This window comes from Pholcus phalangioides, unplaced genomic scaffold (assembly GCF_987345545.1).
Source record: "Pholcus phalangioides strain wild (caught in Gottingen) unplaced genomic scaffold, Ppha-v1.0 ptg000011l_1, whole genome shotgun sequence".
NCBI lineage: Eukaryota > Metazoa > Arthropoda > Arachnida > Araneae > Pholcidae > Pholcus > Pholcus phalangioides.
The window spans coordinates 11,898,414-11,917,072 of record NW_028301604.1 but is presented as its reverse complement, the minus strand read 5'-3'; the positions used below and the strand labels follow the sequence as shown (position 1 = coordinate 11,917,072).

At 33.8% G+C, this 18,659-nt stretch overlaps 1 protein-coding gene across 4 annotated transcripts in view; it reads right to left on the bottom strand.

The window, feature by feature from the left end:
• LOC149080065 (palmitoyltransferase ZDHHC20-B-like) overlaps window positions 1-18,659 on the bottom strand; it is a 92,066-nt gene that overhangs the window by 13,224 nt on the left and 60,183 nt on the right. Inside the window, exon 13 of one of the 4 annotated variants that reach the window (XR_016193526.1) lies at window positions 10,267-10,362. The exons of the other annotated variants lie outside the window; for them this stretch is intronic. The gene's annotated coding sequence lies outside the window, so the exon portion shown is untranslated. The remainder of the gene's footprint in view (window positions 1-10,266; window positions 10,363-18,659) is intronic. 4 annotated transcript variants of the gene reach the window in all.

Below are 18,659 nucleotides of genomic sequence, written 5' to 3'. Positions count from 1 at the left end.
GTTGGAATTTTTGTTGAAAAAAAAAAAAAGCATTTCGTTTATTCTCAATACTCAATATATTCAAGTTTTGCATATTATGGCCTCTGAAATACACCAATAAACTTAAAACTATGTTACAATAAGCATTTTTATGGCAGAAAAAGTTCAAAAAAGACATTTTTACAGAAATGCTAGAAAATAGGCAGAGAAAGTCATTCATGGCATTTTGCCTGAACTTTCTGGCTCTATTAATCAAACACGATCTACTGAGGAGTCACATTTTAATTAGAAATTTTTTTTTTTAATAATTAGCATGGTCCATCTGCTTACACTTCATCATATCATGGCTTAAATCATATTAAACAGACATACATTTCTAACATGCTTTTAAAACGTTTCATCATCTTTATGAAATATATGTTACAATTTGATAACTTCGATCATTTTTTGAATTTTTTATTGCTGTTTTTATTTAATTAATGTAAATTAATAGAAGTAAAGGAATCAAGTACTGGGATTCACAAAAATAAAGAAAAACATTCTGAAACACGTTAGAACTGTATTTAAAAATGTAGATTAATTCCAAATTACTACAGTATATTCCATTTAGCGTTCCCATATAGAAAGGCTTCTCGCTTAGTTTGACTTATTTTCGTGATCCTAACTTTTACTAACACTTATCAAAATTTCCTATTTAAAGCGTTTTCCCACTTTCAACGTTTTCCATGATGAGTTTTTGGAAATCACTATAAATAGGATTCACTGTATATGAGATCTTCAATGTTTTTTAGTTGTTTAAAACCAAGAGTCTCTTGTCACAAATAAAATCCAAGATTGCAATTTTAATATTTGACTAATTCAAAATAAAAAAAGATGCCTTGGTATAGGTTGTCGACGATGCCTGGCAGTTGAATGGTTAGGGAGCTAGCTTCTGACTGTGCAAGTCTGGGTTTGAATCTCAGTGTGGGCATGGATGCTTACTAACACTAACAAATTCCCTGGACAGATCATACGGATCTCTTGGGAATACGTGAGGATCACATTTATTTTATATAAAAATATTAACACTAGCGACAATCAGCCTAAACCTCAGATATAATTTATTTAATAGTAGGCAAACACATTGTCTTATCAGAGGGACTGCAAGCAATGTAGCTTACATCCTAAATTTTTGGACCTTTATGCTCATGAATGTTTTTATGCATATGAACTCTCTTTCATGAAAAAAATATCTCTAATGTCGGTACTGTACTAAATGAGTAATTAGATTGAGAAAAAAATGTCTTACCTTTTTTTTTCGGATGTTCAGAAGTAAAAATGTTCAGTGGACTCACAAGCTTGCTTAGCCCCTAAATGTTTTGTAACTGTGTGTAAAAATCTTAAATAAAGGAAATTTGAAAAATTGTCAAAATTTGGAATTTATACACTGTATATCAGTCTTCCAGAATATGTGAGAATGATTCAGATGGTGTTGTTCATGACTGAAAGTTTCAAAGTTCTCAAGTCTCCTTAGGAAAACATCATGACATGACAGTTATGAGGTTTCCAAGAAGGCATACATTTACCACTCCGAGCGACAGTCAAAATTGCCTTGCTCTGGGGCAGTCATCATCTAGAGATGTCCATGCTACACTCGTAGCATCACCAGATAAAACTACAAACATTCGTTTTATGTGCACTATTGGTACCTCCAGACCAGATGGTAACTCTAACGAGAGGGGGTGGGGGGGGGGTTTAAAGGGGAAAAATTACTAGATTTCTTTTGTGGTGTCCCTTTTTGTTTGATGCCCTATAAGCATGTCTTTTTTTCCCTTAGTTAATGTAGCCCTGTTATTCTTTAATGGAAGAAAGAAAGGCTAGATTTTTTTCAGAGATAAAGAATGCGACCACCTGCATACACTCTTCCTTTTTGAATAATAGCTACTAATAAGCTACTGCCATACCTAATAACACTAAAAATGGTATTATAGGGGCAAACTGAAAGCCTCCTTTCACAATCAATAATAGTTTAATGGAAAAAAAAATTAAATTTTAATCAAACATTTTCAAAACATCTGCTGAGAAAGGAAAGGATTTCTTTTGGAAAAATTGCAGCCGCGGCTTTCGCACCCCCATTCAAGTCTGGCCCTGAGTAGACCCGACATTAGAATTGGAGATTTTATTTCTGTCAAATATGAGGGAAGAAAATAACCCAGGTCAGATTACTGAAATTTTTAATGATGAATATCAAGTAAATATCATTGAAAAAAGTGGTAAATATTGGAAGTAAGAGCTGAAAGATGAGATTTGGTATTCATCTGACTCTGTATTGACAAAGATAAGCCCTTCAAGATAGACGTGTTTGACTAGGCAGATTTACATTGTGGACATAAAAGAATAATTTCCAGTAATCTAAATATTTATAATAAAAAAAAATTTATGTTTTATGTTTTAGTTTATGTTATTTTTTTTTAGTAGTACCGAATTATTTGCAGAAGGCCGGATGGAAACATATGCTTTGATAGACGAAATATCAAGATAATTAGAGTAGTGTACCAAAGCCACCCCACCTGACTGGATGACTTGGGTACAACTTTGCATTAATTTTTCTCCATCATAATAAGGTGCGAAACAATTATCCTTGCATAAAAATACACAGAGACAAGCTTCTTTCTCTAGTGCTGCAACTTTTAGTAAAAAATGTTAATTTATGACGGATAATACAAAGTGTAAAAAATTTGTATTCAAGTCACCCCATTTGACAGCACAATTTGTTGATATCTAGGGAAATATTTTCACTTCATGCTTACCTGAGCAACCCTTGTCAAACAGCATAGAAACCAAGGACTCCTTAGAAAAAGTCACTTGCTATATTTTAACCCTAATCTTCATTTCATTATTTTCAGAAAAGTGTCTAGCATACCTGTGAACATCTAATTGTGTAACACTGGAATCTGCAGACCACATTTTGAACAACAATGATCTAGGGAAGAATACATACTTATTTTTATGTTTGTGTGGATCAATGAAGAAAAGCTCCTTTAGAGGGCTTGCCGTGAGAGCTATGCTATGCGCATCATTTTTCTTTCATTCTCATGTCCAAAATAAATAACGTGATCTTCACGTATTCCAAGGGATCAGCATGATCCGTCCAGGGAATTTGTTAGTGTTAGGTTAGTAGACATCCATGCCCTAGTGGCTGTTATTTGGAAATCCTTGTTTGGAGGTCAACCTTAATGTTAATCTAACGAGATGTGTTCTGTTACAAAAAAATGTGGTCGCCACTTAGAGGTTACCATGGTTTTTAGGTTACAAGGGGTTTTACTGTATTATAACTAAGTCTACCCAAAAAGTACTTGCTGTTTTCAAATCGTTCATGAAAACTTAATCTTCTGAGTATAATTGCAAATACATCTTTATAATTTATTTATATTAAGTTAATAATAAAAACTTTTGAATTAAATTTATTACAAAAGCTATTTCTTTTCTTAAATCTTATAACTTTATATTATTAAAAATTATATACTTTTTAATCTTATAAGGTCTACCTTTTAAGATTTACCTTTCTTGAAACCCAAATTGACAATAAATAAATAAATATATACGGGGTGATTAAAAAAAACTATCCCGACATATGGGCCCCTAATTATCATACCATTCACAGAAACTGAATGAAATTTTGGCATAAGGTATTTTGAGGTATGCGCTCAAGAATGATATGGAAAACAACAGTGTCACTCTAACAGTTACGGTTACAGTGAGAAAATTTCGAAAATATCAAATGGCAACACCAAGTTTTTGTATCGGAATGTGATCTCCATACTGAAAAACACTAAATAGCGTTAGAATGGCACCTGTAGCACGAAAATCCCTGGAGCTAGGCAAGGAAAAAGTAAAAAGGGCTTTGCCGTGCACCAGAGCATTAATGTTCGTTTCATTCGTCACACCGTTTCTTCGGCTGAGATCCCAGCCTCATTAGTCCTCCACAAGGTCATGTGGAAAATTTGTGAAACACAATAAAATGCTTTATTTTATGCTGCTTCTCTGTCCTTATTGGTTGTCCTCACTTTTAGCCTATCTACCGCCGGTGATTTTCACGCTACAGTTGCCGTTCAAACGCTATTTAGGGTTTTTCACAATGGAGATCACATTCCAATACAAAAAACTTGGTGTTGCCATTTGATATTTTCGAAATTTTCTCACTGTAACCGTAACTGTTAGAGTGACACTGTTTTGTTTTCCATATCATTCTTGAGCGCATACATCAAAATACCTTATGCCAAAATTTCATTCAGTTTCTGTGAATGGTATGATAGTTAGGGGCCCATATGTTGGGATAGTTTTTTTATAATCACCCTGTATATATATATGAATTTATTCTTTTAAATAATGCTAAATTAATTAATGCCCCCACAAAATCAGTATATTCATTTTTTTATATCAAGAATGTTTAAAGAGAAGTTGAAAAAAAATAGTTCTGTTATTGACAATATTAGAGTCATAATTGACCAGCTGTCATCATAAGTCTACTAAGCATAAATCATCGTCCGATTCACTTATAACAAAAGCAGTGAAAATATTTGATATCCCCATATGTAAACTTTATTATAAATATACGGAGATATGTTTAGCTAAGGGGTCATTCAAGTATTACATCCGCATCGATTGGGGGTTCCGATTTGCTGACTTCTGATGATGGGGGGAGGGGTGGATGATGCTCACGTTACCAACCACCCTTTATGAAGATGTGAAATATTATTAATGACATCTTATGCAGTGCGCCAAAAACGGAAAAAACCTTTTGATAATTATTGGGCACCTGAACTGACATTCTCCCTATTGATAAGTCTCCCACAGAGCCACTTTGGTGATCTCTAAATGTTTCACGAATCCTTTAAGTGCTCTGGAACTGTGCCGCGTATCACTCAAGTGATCTGTAATTATGCCACAGATCACTTAAGTAATCTGGGAATGTTCCGCGGGTAACTTGAGTGATGTAGAACCGCACTGGGGGCTGCTTAAGTGCACTAAAACTACGGCATGTTTCACTCAAGGGATCTCTAAATGTGCCACGAATAGTTTAAGTGCTTTGGAACTGTGTCGCAGGTTACTTAAGTGATCTTTGAATGTGAAAGTGATCTTTGAGGCCTACTTCAGTCATCTGAAAATGTGCTATGGGCTACTTAAATGCTCTGGAATTCTGCCACAGGTCATTTAAGCAATTTGTAAATGTGCCACTTAGTTAATTTTTACAAAATTAGGTTTGAGGGACAGGCCACATCAAATAACCTTCAGGGCCACATTTGGTCTGCGGGTCAAGGGTTTACCATATATGGCTTAAAGGGTGGGTGAATTTCTTAAAGAGAAATTTTGAGTTCCTACCCTTTAAATAGCATTGAAATTAACAGAAAAAAATCGATTTTTTCTGTTTGATATATATATATATATATATATATATATATATATATATATATATATATATATAAAGGTATTTTCTTTCAAAATTTTAACTTAATTTTTTTTGGTATTGAAAAGTTTTTTTTCGTCAGGGAGGGGGGGGGGCATGAGCCCCCCTATGCCTCCCCTCCCGCGTATGTTTCTGATCCCACAAATATGCGTTAGGAGGTGCGGGCAGTGCTGATGAAATTTTGTTGACACCGAGGTCAAAAACGGCTAAAAATTTACTGACGTAATACTTGAACGGCCCCTATATACACTGCTCAAAACAATTAGGGGAGCAAGCAAAAAAGTGAAGAAAACCGTGCGATACAATGGATAGTACACGTGTATCAATGCGCAATACAGAAAAAAGACGTAAAAAAATTTGGAATTAAGCTTTAATTCTTTGAAAATATGGAAAAAACATGAAAAGATGATTTAGGGCACAATTTGGTTACATGTAAACGATAAAAAAAAGTACTGTTTAGACATGATGCATGAGTTTTAATAGGGCGTGTGGTCTCCTCGAACAGCTAAGACTGCTGCAGGGGCATCAGAAGTTTTTCGAAACTGTGGGTGCTCGTCTTTAGTTTTATATCGGAAATTTTAATTTCTGGATCAATTCTGGGGGTGCTCGGATCCATGTCACAAATTACCGTGGGTGCTTGAGCACCCACAGCACCCCCGGCTCCGACGCCACTGGACTGCTGCACACCTGTTTGCCATGGATGCGATGAGGTTATCGATCAGACTTTGGAGAATACTGTTCCACTCCTCAAGAAGTGCAATCTGCAAGTCTCTGACAGTAACAGGCGGCCTTGGTCACGCAGCAATGTGACGTCCGAGCATGTCCCAAACATGCTCGATTGGATTCAGGTCAGGAGAGCACGCTGGCCATTCCATACGCTGTATTGTTTCAGCTTCAAGCATGTTCTCCACCAGACGAGCTCTATGCAGTCGGGCATTATCATCCTGGAAAACAAAGGAATCTCCAATGGCTCCAGCGTAAGTGATGACATGAGGTCGCAGTATCTTGTCTACATACCTTCGGGCCGTCAAAGTGCCATTCCGAATGATATACATGTCCGTACGTCCGCCTATGTTGATTCCACCCCATACCATTCAACCAGCTCGTCTGTATTGTGACCTTTCACGAACGAATGCGGGTGTCCAGACTGAATCGGGACTCGTCTGTAAACAACACTTGGCTCCAATCATGTTGCTCCCAATCTCGATGTTCAGCAGCCCATCTTCTTCGGGCCGCACGGTGGCGTGGGGTCAACGGAATGCAGACCATTGGCCTACGTGCATAGAGCCCTCCCTCATGAAGCCGATTACGTACTGTTTGGCTGGACACCCTTCGTCCTGTTGCCAAGAGCAACCGTCTTTGCAGCTGAATAGCATTCTCTGTTCTGTTTCGACGGGCTGTTAACCGTATATACCGGTCATCAGTTGCGGTAGTGGCGCGTGGCCGACCTTGCCCTGGTCGATGTCTAACATTTCCTGTTTCTTGGAATCGATTCCACAGCCTTGCAACACTTCTGGTGACTCCAACAGCGTCCGCGACACTACGTTGTGCTTGCCCGGATTCCAGTCTGCCTATAACACGCCATGCCATGTATTCCGGTAAATCACGTTGTTGAGATCAGTAAACGTTACGTCAGTAAAACAGACGTTTCTGCAACATCCCGATTTCTGCCCTTATATCCTTTTTCTGGTTTTTGACGTCATGAACTTTGATTTGCATATGAAGTTTTCTTCTTCCGTTTCCTGCTAGGCTTTAAATTATGGATGATTCATTTTATGTTACTTATCGGTATACATCTTTGCGTAATTTTGTTAAAACCATGTGCTCCCCTAATTGTTTTGAGCAGTGTATTTTGCATGCATAATATTAAAAATATATTAATTACTGTTAGCATGTTTTAACAAGTATAAACTGAAATAATGTAAAAAATGAAAATTTATTATAAAATCTTATTTAATTATTAATGGTTTCATTGGAAATATGTGTTTTGAATGGCTCTTCTTTCTAATGTTCCATTCACCAATGGAAAACTTTTTAAAAAATTTGCTTTTTTCCTCTATATAATTATCGATAATACATTCTATGGAATACCAAATTTCATTAGCACTTTCTTAATTAATTTAATGTGTAGCTTTGAATAAAATTTTTTGCTTTGACATCTTCAAAGTTAGATCATACACAGTATGCATCATACATGCACCACAACCAAAGCCAGACTTTAACAAGCTGCAAATGTTTTATGGTCAGATTCTTAGTGGGGGGGGGGACCTTGTATCTCCTCAGTAGCAAGGTTCCATGATAGAAAAATATGAATTAAAATTTAAAAAAGAAAAGCACAAAGCAACAGGGATCCTACAATCACTCCAAAATGACCAAAAGACTTAAGACTGATTTTCCAAAATGAAAACTATGCTAATGTATTCCAGGGACAAAAAAACACCAATTATATCAATGCATTGTAGTAAGGTCAGTCAAAAATTCCATCATATGTACTTCCCCAAATAAGTTAATTTATAAGTGATCGAAATGACACAGGTAAGCAATGCAAAATTTAAGGGACATGGAATTTTAAACTTTATTGTACCTATGTTAGTTATAGGAAGAGTCCAACTATATTTGCCTTTGTGATAATACACCACTGTTTACTTTGTTGTATTACTGAAAGCTAACAATTTAAAGCTAACAACCAAGTTTCACCTGGATTGAAAAGAAAATTAGGGAATTGCTTTAATAGACTGTTTGTTTGGTTTTCTAATTCACAGATGCAAAATTTGTTTATATTCATTCTATAAACACAAAATTTGCAAGAAATAATTTCCACTGCCAAGTAAATATTTATATATTTCCACAAGTTTGTATATTATGTCTAATACTTTCAGCAAAATGTATATTGTGTGTGAAATTTGTTTTTTGAATTTTATTGTACTGATATTTTTTGTATGAATAGTTTTGAAAAAGTCTATTTAAATAATATAAACTTCTGCGTGCAGACATGCAGTGACACATATTTTCCCTTTTTATACTCGAAGAGAACCTGCCAAAAAATGCCAGATTACTAGACGAGCCGGATTATTGAGTGTCTTGCACGACTTTTTTTTTTGTATTTTCAAATTATTTTTCCTATCCAGTGTAATATAACTTTCAGAAATACAAACAACTGGACAACAAATGATTTAGTCAGTAAAAAAATATTTTACACCTAAATATGCTTAACATTGTACTTCAAAATGAGGCAGCAAGTTTAATGTTATAGCATATACAAAATAAGTTGATGCTTTTGGATTCTTATTAAATTTAACTCATTTCCAAAGCATATAGATGTGGTTTCTTTTGTTCTGAAATAATAAAACTGCTAAATAGAGTAATAAGACGGTGGAACTTCTAGATCCTACTGAATTTGGTCATAATGTCAAAAGATACATGCTCGTTGTTAATGATTAACAGCACAATAAATACTTGCTCAGAGATTGAGATTCTAGCAGCGCATACATAATTGTTAAATAATCTTCAGTTATGAAGAAAAAGGAATAGTTTTGAGCTGTGATGGAAGTGAAGTTATTGTGATGATCTTGGCTGTCTTGCTCCACTGAAGATAGTCTCCCACAGATGAAGACAAAACATCTCTCTGGGAAGGTACATTTCCCTTAGACCACAGCTTTTCATCCCAAAATTATCCTTTCATCATGACACTAGTTGCAAAATTCTTCATTCTTTTATTTTCAGTCAATTTGTTATAGAATTGTGTGTTAAACTGATAAAACCATTACCATTAAGTTCTGAATAAATGGAGCAGAGATGAAAAGTGCAACCATCAAGCATTAGTAAATACCTACAACCTGGATATTATATCTGTATGCCAGAGATAAAGGGCACTATGTCCATTTTTGTCAATACTGGAATAACACTATTAATTTTCTGTAATTTCTTTACACTACAAAGTTAGTAATACTTAACTTCACACATTACTAAATAACAGAGGTATAGGACACAAGTCCTATTTCAATAAATAACAGAGCTATTCACACTTTATAAAACAAGCAAGCTGTATAGAAAGATACACAAAAAAAACCCTTGCTACTTTCCTGTAAAATTTCCCTTTTGTGACACGGTGCCTTTACCTCTGGCATACAGATATACTCCATGAATATTGCAAACACGTGAGAAATAATTTTTCATGACACTTGTATATCTTGAACATAGAAAAGACAGTGCAATGTTTTTGAGAGACAAAAAATTGGCTATCGTAACTTATTTTCATGATGTAGAAATTTATAAACTCTTAGTTTCTTTGAGCTGAAAAATCAAACCCCCTTGATAAACTTACTCGTTTATTATTCCCCCCCAAATCATCTTTTTTTTGCTTTATTGATACAAGAGATAAAAGAAAATTCAATGTGAGTCATTAAACTTATAGGAAAATATATACACATTTGTATATATATATATTTTTAGAGCAAAAATGTTTCATGAATTTTGAATAGCATTCTATCAACTGAAAAAAAATTGGGTATAAACCAAATGATTGAATGGAAATTTATGATGCTGTTAATGGTTCAATAATACTAAACCATAAACAACATTTAGTAAGAAGCAATTTTTGCTATTTCAAAAAATAATTTTGTAAAAGAAATTATTTCTTCCGAAAACTCTGGAAAACATATAAATTTACTGTTACTGAGAAATAACTTCTTTCAAATTTAATTTTCTGAAATAATTGCCATAGAATAATAATTACAAGCATTCAACTCTTCATTGAATACAGAGAAAAAGAAACCATTCAGAAATAAGGTACCACCATGAAATGCATACATGAAAAAAGCATGAAAGTGGAGAGCACATACATGACAAAAAAGGAAAGAGGAGAGTTCGCAGCTGAAGAATGTGATGCTGTTACTAAGGCAAAAGCTTGATGTCTGAAGCAATACTCGACCTTGAAGCTGTGGAAGGACAATTACTCAGAGTAAATAAATGCTTAAAAAACACCCAAGAATTCACCGTATCGCAAACCATCTATTTATAGTTGCACTAGTACCAAATGTTTTGAACATATACAGTATTAAAATGCAACAGATTGCATCAATATATAGCAATAAGGAAGTGGTAGTATTCATGCAGTGAGATAAAAATATTCAATTAAGGTACCATTAAAATCTCTAGAAATTATGACTACGTCAATAAACTGAAAGAAAATAACTGTAAAAAGAGATTACTTTTCCAAATTACACTGAAAAATTGCTCATTTCCAATGTGAAAATCCTCTGTATTATGCAAAGGATAGTCATCAACTCTCCCAACAAAATAAGAGGGGATGACAGCCAGTGGCAATTTAATGGGTGGGCCACTGTTATTGGAGATTTAAAAATATTTTATATGTGTGATAATAAAATTGTAAACTGATTTTTTAAGGAGCCTAAAACTTGTTGAGATGGCCTTAGTTACAGTACACATAGACAATTTTTGCTGCATAATTAAGGGTCCCAACCAACTTATTCAGTCCAAAAAAAAAATACTGCATTATCTTGAATTAGCGGGCACATCCTAAAAATTAGGAAACACCAGCTTCTTGAATGTTGGAGTCTAGTCCATACCCAGCATGTTGGGAAAACTGAGGTTACACGAGAATCAAGTGATAAATTGGGAAGACTGACATCAATCTAAATCAAATACTGAATAAATAAATGAATCTGAATGAAATATAAATAGCTTTTCCTAGCAAATGTGTTTTGTCTAGGAATCCAATAATAATGAAAATTAAGCATTTACTTATTGCTTTAACCTAATTATCACCGGCCTAATATGAAATAAAGGTAGTGCGTTTTGCTTGTTTTTATTTTTTCTTTAAGAAATATTGTCTCTCTTGTATTACAATATTTTTATGTTGCAATACAATTCATTTTTTTTTTTTAAATTCAAATCCTAAATACATGATCAAAGAATACAAAAATACTTTGAAATCTAATAATTTTTCTATTCTATGAGAATTCATCTAATCTATGAGAATGAATATACTTTGTATCTGACATTTGCAACTTATCACACAAAACCAGTTTACAAAACGAAGATTTATGATAGCAAAAGCAAATAACGTTGGGTTTCACAATGGCAAGTGTTGCAGCATGCAACTTGATGTGGATTGGTTAAAAAAATTGAAATTCAGGTTTTCAACCAATCCGCATTGAGTTACATGTGGCGACACTTGCAATATCATGCCAGTGTGAACATGGTCTCACATGAAATTCACACTCTCAATGTAGTTCACAAAATGCAAAGAGTCCTAAAATCCAGAGAAAAGACAAGGTTCAAATCAGCTACTTCAATCGACTGTTACAGAATAAAGATATTTAAGAATTTTCAGTAATCTGTGACTCGAATTTCCCAGCCTGCTCATCTCCCTTGCTATATTCTGGCTAAGGTGGGGAAATATGGTAAAAGAGAAAAGTGCTTATAATGGTAAAGCATGGAAGATCCTTTTCATGAGAATTTCTGTTAGACAAGATTAACTCTATCCAAGGATGATGTCACTCTCCGCTTTCCATATGAAGGTTTTTAACAGCTGGCTGATGCGAGGATGAATTTAGGAAAAGAAAGAAAATTCAACTGCCCTAGCAGGGAAATTGAACCCACGCCCTCTTACTGTGCACCACTAGACTACAAAGGCAACGAATCTCAATCTTTACTTAGAGCTTGTGTGCACACGCACACATGAAAAACTTTGCATTTTCTTTCTTTCTTTCCTAAATTTATCTTCACATCAGCCAGCTGTTAAAAACCTTCGTACGGATAGTAGAGTGTAATATCATCCTTGCATAAGTCTCCATTTAGTGGAAATGTCAGTATTGTGAGCTCTGGTACGAGTTAGGTCCAACCATCCATGTACAGCTCCTTTAAGTGGACACAAGCTTTAAGTGAAGACTGATGTTTATTGCCTTTGTATTCTAGTGGTCTAGAGCAGTGTTTCTCAACCGCAGGGCCGTGACATCATTCATACCGGGCCGCGACTGATCTGCCGTTTCTTTTTCCCTCCATTCATTTTCCGTTAATCATGTGTTTGACCGAGGCATCCACTTACAAAAATAAATGAAACCGGGCCACGGACTTCCAAAGGTTGAGAACCACTGGTCTAGAGTGCTCACCCAGCAAGTGATATGACATGTGGGTTCAATTCCCCACAAGGGCAGTTGAATTTTTTTACTTTCCTAAATTTATTTTTGCATCAGCCAGCTGTTTAAAACTTGTCAAGATTAAGTCTACCCCAGGAATTTACAACAGTGAAACAGCATTTGATACTAATTTGAATCTTAGAATTTACCTATAAATTATTGAGTTGCCTTCTTTTCTCTGTTTGGCCTGCATATGTTACTGTACTATTTCTCTGACTGAATAAGTGGTTTGCAATCATGTGTTCAACAACAAAACATGGGAAAAAAGTGGTTTTTTTATATGTGATATTACCCATATTATTTTGTCAGTAAAATTTTGGACCACTCTGTAGATATTATACATTTCTACTGCAGAAATTGTTAGAATTCTTCTATGCACATAATGCTGTGTTCAGAATCACTCAATTTCTATCAACCCAGTTTTCAATATCAAACTGAAGTCTTTTCTAGAACAATTGAGTGATAATTATTTTTTTTAATAAAGTGCAATATAAGTTTGTCATTGATAATAAATTGATTCTATTCTAAGCTATGCAATACTTTTGATCACTTTAATGATTTTATTTTAAATAATAATGAAAATTTTCATAAATTATATATATTTTTCATTTTTTGAAACCGTATACAGTAAAGTCTCAAAATTTCAAGGTTCCTGATAATCTAAGATGATAGAATTTTTCCAGATCCTTCTCTATCTGGTTGTTTAACCAAGAATGCATTTAATTTCATTTTTCTTGCGAATGCCAGTAATTGTAGTTTAAAGAGAACTTGCAGGGAACAAACAGGTCTTAATCCCTTGAGCTGGTGTCTTTGGTGGGTCACCAGAATTATTCATATAGAGCCCCACCCATAGTAAATTTATAGTATGAAAAAATGTGGAAAAAACACGTTTTCATATCGGGTCTCAAGGGCTGTAGCACCTGTCAGCTTCCATTACAAAGTGGACATTGATCTTGGCAGCCCTAATCTAATGAACTAAGCCAGTGAATTAAGAACTAAAAAGGTAAAAGTACCATATTTTAACATGTATAAGGAACCCTATGATGTTTTGGGCTTAAAATTTGGGAAAAGGTTTTCATCAGATATTTTAAGATACAAAAAAGAATATTTTTTTTATTTTTTAATCCATTATAAAAGCCAGTAAATTCTTCATCACTCTCATCTTCCTCATTACAATCAGCTATATCAACTAGTTCATTATCACCATCTGAGTCACTCTTATCATAAATTGCATCATCCTCAGTACCATCCATGTTTTTGCTCTTATGCTGCACTTTTTAAAATCCTTTAAAATTACTTCTTTTTTCACACCATTCCACAATTCCACCTTTTCCTTTTAAATTAAGTGCTTTCAAAAATATTTCTTAATTTTTATCAAATTCATTTGATTAATATACATTGAATTGGTGTCAAATTCATTCTAGGAGTTAAATGAATCAAATTTTCTATCAAGGTGTGCACCCCCATGCCCTCTATATGAGCTGCCCTGATATCCTCTGAAGACAACGCCCATAGTATTTAAAAAAAAATGTTAGGAAATTTATGGTTTCTCCTAGTTATTTGCCTTTACTGGTTTTCTTCTTTATTGTGTGTCAGGAAAAGGATTACATATTCACTTCATTCAAACATGTAAAGCTTTCTTTTCCAGGTCCAAAAAACTTTGTGTTAAGTATTAAAATTTTGTTAAATTTATAAATTACCAAAATGCTCTATTTTTATTCAACGGAACAAAAGACATGGTCAGTATTATAAAGTTTCACATTAATGAGGTTTGGTTGTGCATCCAAGTATATAACTTTTTAAAATTGCGTTTTAAGCTTTATATATGTGTATACTGTATATAAATATTTCCATTTACAATAAATGTGGGAAAAAAACAGTCGTTGATAATACTTAGATTTCCAAAAATTTTAGATATAATGAATAGGTTTGTCTTTTCATTTTGCCTAACTGTTGAGAGCAATTTATTTTTTGTACAAAATTAAAACAAATCTTTGTGTATGTATATTTCTTCGTTTCACACACAATGAATTTTTTCTTTGTTTTAAACAGCATCTGCTTTAAATGAAAAAAAACCCAGTTATTTTAAGAGACTGGTGCATGAAAAACTTTGGGATTTTTATTAAAAATTACAAGATTTGAATAAATGATGTGTTTAAATTAGAGGAAAAACCAAATTGTTAAAAAAAATTATGATTACATTATCTCATAGATACTGAATATCAAAGTTCACTTTTGGACCAAAAAGTCAATAACATTACAAATTACTATACAGTATTATCATCGTCCTATGGCTGCTGTTCTTGTTTTTATTTGTAAATCCAAAAATTCAAGCAAAAATTAAAAAACTTTTCTACAATAGCATTATTTTTACAAAACAAAATTTAAAAAAAATATTGTCTTGAAAATAAAATTGATTTGCAGCAAAAATAACTAAACAAGAAACCAAAAAATGGAAACAACCAAATGAGACATTTACTCACAATAGAAGCAAACAAAAAGTGTAAGTTTCTGAAAAACTTTTTGTAGACATTAGGCAAGAGATTTCATCATAAATTTCAATGATTAAACATAGTTATAAGACTGAAAAAAATATTAAATTTGAAACGTCAAGCATAGCTATTTTAGTACTTGGCATTGTGAATTTCAAAAAAAAAAAAGAAGTTATTTAGCATTCCAAGCATTCCAGAAATGATACAGTAATCTCTCGCGTATACACCCTCTCAATTATATATGATTTTCTAAGTTATGCAATAACTTTCTGCATTCCCGGGCAAAGAGATAATAATGAAAATATAAATGAATAATAATGATATATAAATGAAAAAGAAAAGGCATTATTTTCCTAACTTTTCATTTATACAACTCATTTTGTGACGTACCTCCCAGTTATGCCACGGAGAAGGCTTCAATATTATTGCTTTTTTTTCCTTTCCAAACATTAGCTGAAGTTAAAAAGAGATTGCAATGTTTCTACTCAGCAAGTGCTACTGTGAATGTTTTAAGGAAAAAAAGGATCATCTCTCTATGGTATAATGGTCAGTGCACTTGTCTGGTATGCAAGAGGTCCTGGGTTTGTTTCCCAGTCAAGAGAAATTACTTTTTTCCTGTTCACCTTGGCATAATATATCCAGAAAGCCTATTGATTTCAAGTCTAAAAGATTATCATGAAGAAGCTTTCATGTGAAACTACATTTGTTATATTTGTGTCAAAGAGCATATTTTCTTCTCGCCTTGGACAATATCACAGTTTATGACAGACTGGGTATCAATCAGAATGTGGGTTCTCTTTGGAGGTTCTTTGTACTATGGTATACCACTCCACAGGTTCTAGCGATTTCAACTACACACTACTTCACCACACACTAACTTCAGCCATATCACTATACTATAATTTACTACAGTTAACGAGTTGGGTTTGCCACTATAGTGGCATAATACATCATAGCTTCGTGATCTGACTACAACAAACAGCACATGTACTGTGCAAACTCAATGAGAAATTTTTAACAATAGTACTTTATTGAGTGTATATGCTATATCTGAAGTATGGGTTTTACATGTTTTAAGTGCTACCATCTACCAAACTGGCATTGTAAAAGAAGGGGGAAAAACTGAATTTGGTGTTTTGCAAGTTTTGTGTTTTGGGTCTGCTTGCTCTTTGAGAGCCTTTTTGAACCAGACCAGTTTGCATTCATGCTTTTGAAAGTGAAAAACCACAATAAACCAACTGAGAAACCCCATCTTCAGCTGTTCACCAATTAGTCTGCTGCAGTTATAGAATTGAATCTAGGTCCTTGATATGACCATGCAAACCAGTCTACAGTACTTCTATCACCAAATTATAGGAGTTTTGAATCTCACTTTCACTCTTAACTTGCCAGCCAATTTTTTTGCTTTGAATGGTGACAATGTGAAATTTCACTTTTGTCATCTACATGGAGTTTATGCCATCTAGAACTGAAAATATCCTTCATATGTACACAATAGTATTATCTGCCAATGTTTGGAACTGCACCATTGAAGCAAGGAGGAGAAAAATGTCAAATCTTGCTATTTTCAATTTCACCCCTCTATGCTTTACTATTCAGTTTTTTTTCACTTGTGACATTTTTGAGCCCCATGTGAAATTTTACAGCGTGCAGTTGCACATGCCATAGGTCGATCATAGTTCTATTAAATATAATGTCATCAAGAATGGTGTTACCAGGTGCATATCTGATATATCACACTGTTTCCTATGCTAAAATGTGAGAGGTAAGATTCTTTAAATTTATTTTAACAGAAATCATAACTAAAATAAGTTTACCATAATTTAATGACTTTTGTTATGTTCTCCAATGCCTGTTGTTTAAAAAACATATCCAATATGTTTATATTGGACATGTTTTTCAGAAAGAAGGCATTGGAGAACAAGAGCAGGCATGGAGTTGGCAATTTTTAATGCAATTAGGCTTAGCCATCCTTCAGAAATGTCTACTTTTTCAAACTATGTAGGGGGTTCCCCTGATGATGGTCCTTGCATAGGTTCTAAACTATCTCAACATTTTTTCATACATTTAATTTTGTGTTTTTTTACTTTGAAAATTATCTCTTTAATCTTGTCACAATGTATACAGGGTGCATAGGTAACAAGGCAAATGACATTTTACTGGCAAGTCATTGATCCTAGAAGCATACTTCCAATTAGAAAATGTATCCAAATAATGTGTAGTATTCAAATATGTCATTCATGTTGCAAAGAGTTGTATAGCCATTAAAATAAAAACCTTTCATATGGTATAAACTGTTTTACCCATATTTAATGTTTTTTCCCCACCTTTCCTCCATTTTTTTTTAAATTTGAATATCTCAGCAAATAATACAATTAGAAACATGAAATTTTTTTGTTGGCATCAGGTATATAACATTTTTAGTTTAATACAACCCCTTGCATTATGAATTACAGATTTGAATACTACATATTATTTGGATACTTTTTCTAATTGAAAGTATGTCTCTGAGACCAACAGTTCACCAGTAAAATGTCATATGCCCTGTTACCAATGCACCCTGTGTGTATGCAGGGTGCTGAGCAAACAGAAGGTATGGCATTTTACTGGCAAACTGTTGATCCTAGAGGCATACTTCCAATTAGAAGAAGGTTCCAAATAACATGTAGTATGTAATAACATGTCATTCATGTTTTAAGGGGTTGTATAGTTTATAAAAAGTTAATTTTTTTTTTTATTTTAGTCAGTCACTGTGTGCTCCAAAACCCAATTAGAAAGTTGTTGCCTGGTCTCTCCTGGTGCCAACTAAAAAAATCCCATGTTTCTAAGTGCAATATTCAGTGATATATTCAAATTCAAAAACTGAAGGAAATTTGGGGAAAAACAGCGTTAAATGCAGGGTAAAACGTTTTTTCTGCATTTAGAGCTGTTTTTTCTCAACTTTCCTCCTTTTTTCGAATTTGAATATCTCAGTGAATATTGCACTTAGAAACGTGGAATTTTTTTGTTGGCATCAAGAGAGACAGGGCATCAACTTTCCAATTGGATTTTGGGCACACGGGGAGGGGGGGGGGGACTTTATAAAAAAAATAATTTTTCTATTCTAATAACTATATGACCCCTTGAAACATGAATGACATATCTGAGTGCTATACGCTATTTGGAAACTTCTAATTGGAAGTATACCACACTAGGATCAGCGGTTCGCCAGTAAAATGCCACACCCTGTATATTTTTGTATATAATAAACATTCGTTACATGGGCATATTACATGCTTACTTAGCATATGACAAAACTTGTAAATCTCATCCAATTTTTAATCTGTTCTAATTTAATTCTAAAAACTACTGTATAATATAAGCATATTCAAAAATCTAAAATACCTTCCCCCCCCCTTTTCTTGCTACAGTAGAGCCTCGAAAATCCAAGCTCTGAAAGTTTGAGTTTTCAGATAATCGGAGGCACTGAAAAATTTTTAATTTCCTTCTTGTGGAAACCCTCTTTCTTTATCTTTTGTTTTTCTTCCAACAACCCGACTTTTTAATTTTTTTCCAGGAATACTATGTAGCACATACTAATTG